The sequence below is a fragment of the Amphimedon queenslandica genome, unplaced genomic scaffold, assembly GCF_000090795.2.
Source record: "Amphimedon queenslandica unplaced genomic scaffold, v1.1 AMPQUscaffold_13429, whole genome shotgun sequence".
NCBI lineage: Eukaryota > Metazoa > Porifera > Demospongiae > Haplosclerida > Niphatidae > Amphimedon > Amphimedon queenslandica.
Genome location: NW_003546335.1, coordinates 26,569 through 29,799, shown reverse-complemented (window position 1 = coordinate 29,799; position 3,231 = coordinate 26,569). Strand labels below are relative to the sequence as shown.

The window sequence follows — 3,231 nt, the reverse complement described above, 5'->3', positions numbered from 1 at the left end:
ATTATATCATAGATCATTTTGCTAGTTTAAAAACCAGAAAGGCACATGTTTAATCATGTATTAAAAGATGACTTATTATACTTTAATGATAATGTACATTATTATGGGGCCCCCTGAAGTGAGGGGCCCAGGGGATTTATCCCCTGCTCCCCCCCTCTCAGTGGGCCTGCTTGTAATTCAGTGTTCTCTCTTTGGAGAGTTTGGATTCTGTTTTTCTTCATTCTGCTCTCTTTATTTTTCTCCGAGTTCTCAGCTCTCAGTGTGCAAATCTAGAAAACATGCTTGATTGAAAAATTCGAGTTGGTACTTAAGACATTAATATTCACTCTTTATTCCCTGCTATACATGTGTACATACATTTTATACAAATTTGTTATTAATTTATGTTGATATTTAATATCTTGTATTGTACTTGTTTGTCTTTTCAAGGAGTTGCTAGTCTTTTAGTTTTATTTGTTTCTGTAGTGCTGCAATCTCATTCTGTGCTTTCTCCAGTTGTTGCATGATCTCATTATTAAAAGGGTCGAAAATCTCTACCCACCCTATTATATCTTTTGTTTCTTATTGCTAATACCACTATGAATAAAAATAGAATCCATAATAATTATATTAATTAATATATACATTATATTCCAAACAATGTCATTAGACCACTAAATGTTATTACAGAACCTCTTCTATAATTCTTTCTGTCTCTTCTTAAACATCATTGTCTTTTTATAATTTAATGTACATAAAAAGCAGTGTCTTTTTATCAACTGACACATAATTTATCATGATTCAAATACTTTATACATGGCTCACTTTCTTTTTTGATTCAAAAAGTTCCTTCATTTGTTGGAAAAAATTATTATTGTGAAGGAGGAAATGCAGATTCACTCTGGGATGGTCAGGACTGTTTACCCATAGAAACCAATTGTTGCTCATCAACATACTTAGTTACTTACCATGGTTCTACAGGAACTTGAACACAGCCACTACTGATTATATTGAGCTGAGGGTGTCTGGTGACCAGAACACTAATGATGATGTTCCTGTTACTGAGTTTATATGAAATTTAAATAAAATAACAATAGAGGCTAAGCTGCTAAGAAAAACATGGCATTTTATACTTCGCTACCTTTCTTTTGCTAGCTGATTTTTAAATATTTTTGCAAGCTGTTCAATTTTTTTATTTTGCTGCTTTTATTATTTTTATATTTTTCTACTTTTATTATTTTATATTTTGCTGCTTTTATAATTTTTTATATTTGGCTAGTGGTTCATGAATGACTAAACTCATTTTTTTATACCGTGGGCGTCATTAACGTTTCTTTCACGTGGGCGTGGTCTGATAAAAATTCCTATCTATAATGGAAGTTAGCAAGGGCCAGACACCACAGGAGTCTATCTTGGCTCAAGATGATAAACACCTTAATGATAGATCTAGGTGTATTCCATCTCAGGGTAAAATTAGCATAGCAATTGGAATATTAGCTGTACTCATTGCTTTATTGGTTGGAATGGTTGGCATAGATTTAATCAGAGGAGGTGGTGACATACATTCTGTATCTGTTGCTGAGCTTGTTAAGAATAACACCCTCTTACAAGCCAAGGTTGAAGACTTAAGTATGGCTCTCGAGAAACAAAGTAAGCAAATAATTGACCAACTAACTCTCCAGTTGAAGAATGCCACTGATCATATTTCGAGCATCACTGCATTAAAAGTTAATGATTTGTTGAAGTACAGTTCCAGTGGCGACTGCACCAGGATGCAAATCTTAAAGGCAACTAAAAATTCAGCTAATACACTAGTGAACATAATTGAGGGTTTATGTAACGTTGCAAATATCAGTAAATTCTCTAACAAAGTTGTTACTGAACTGCAAAATCAAGCTACACTGTTATCATCTTTGCAACCAATATCTTGTGATGACATTAAGAGGTTACATCCCGACAGTCAAACAGGCTACTATTATATCAATTGCCAAACTGTTTACTGTAACATGGATGAGCTCTGTGGTTTAGGAGGAGGATGGACAAGAGTAGCATATCTGGATATGTCTGATCCTACACATAACTGTCCCACTGGGTTTAGACTGTACACTATAGGAGGGAAGAGATACTGTGGAAGACCTGAGTCTGATGGTAGTAGCTGTACATCAGCTAAGTTCTTTACTAATGGTATCAGCTATTCACAGATTTGTGGTAGAGTAGAGGGATATGCAAAAGCTACTCCCGATGCTTTTTTCCATTACTTAACTGATCGCAACAATATTGACTCTTCTTACGTTGATGGTGTTAGTCTTACACGTGGATCCCCTCGTCAACATGTCTGGACTTTTGTTGGATCGTACCGTATAATTTGTCCGTGTTCTCCTCGTAGCTCACAAAAAGCTCCTTCGTTTGTTGGAGAAGATTATTATTGTGAAGAAGGAAGTGCTGACCCACTCTGGGACGGTCAAGGTTGTTCCCAAGAAACTGATTGTTGTTCATCACCATATTTACCATGGTTCTACAGAAAATTTGACACAGCCACTACTGATTATATTGAGCTGAGGGTGTGCTGTGACCAGGACACTAATGATGAAGATGTTCCTGTTAGTTTATATGAAATTTACATAAAATGAAAGTAGAGAAATACATTGGTTTTTCTGCTTTTTTATTATTGTGTTTCAATGACAAAAAACTTTTATTTTGTAGCGTGTGAATTTTATAGTTACATTATTCTAACTTATATTATTTACTTTATATTTTGCTGTTTTTTTATATTAAGATTTGAATGACGTCACAAGAAAAGTTTATATATTTATACACTGCACATTATTTCACAGCATTATGCATCTTATCACTAATTCACAATTACAATGCAGTGATAAGAATTAATCATAAACTGTGGAAGGAATTTTACAGGATCAGTATTGGATATTCAGGGATCTCTTTCAAATTAAAAAAGTATTAAAGGGCAACCGACACGAAAAATTGGGTTTTGATTAAAAATCAAAAATATTTTCATTATGGTGTAGAATGACTTGCAAAAATACTTTTGGTGCAAAATAATTGCCCTTTCCTAGAGAAAAACTGCTTTAAAAATGCATAATTTACTTCCTCATTTCTGCATCCTGTATGTATTTAGCAAATGTGGGTGTGGTCACGCGTGACATCACAAGAGGGAAGATGGTTGTTTGCTCCATTGGTTTATACACAACTTCATGTTAGAATTCTGGAGTTTTGACAGTTTTAATGCAGAAA

The 3,231-nt window shown here is 34.1% G+C and overlaps 1 protein-coding gene across 1 annotated transcript in view; it reads right to left on the bottom strand.

Moving 5' to 3' along the window:
* LOC100641083 (protein FAM76B-like) overlaps nucleotides 1-3,231 on the bottom strand; it is an 11,924-nt gene that overhangs the window by 2,250 nt on the left and 6,443 nt on the right. The window lies entirely within an intron of this gene.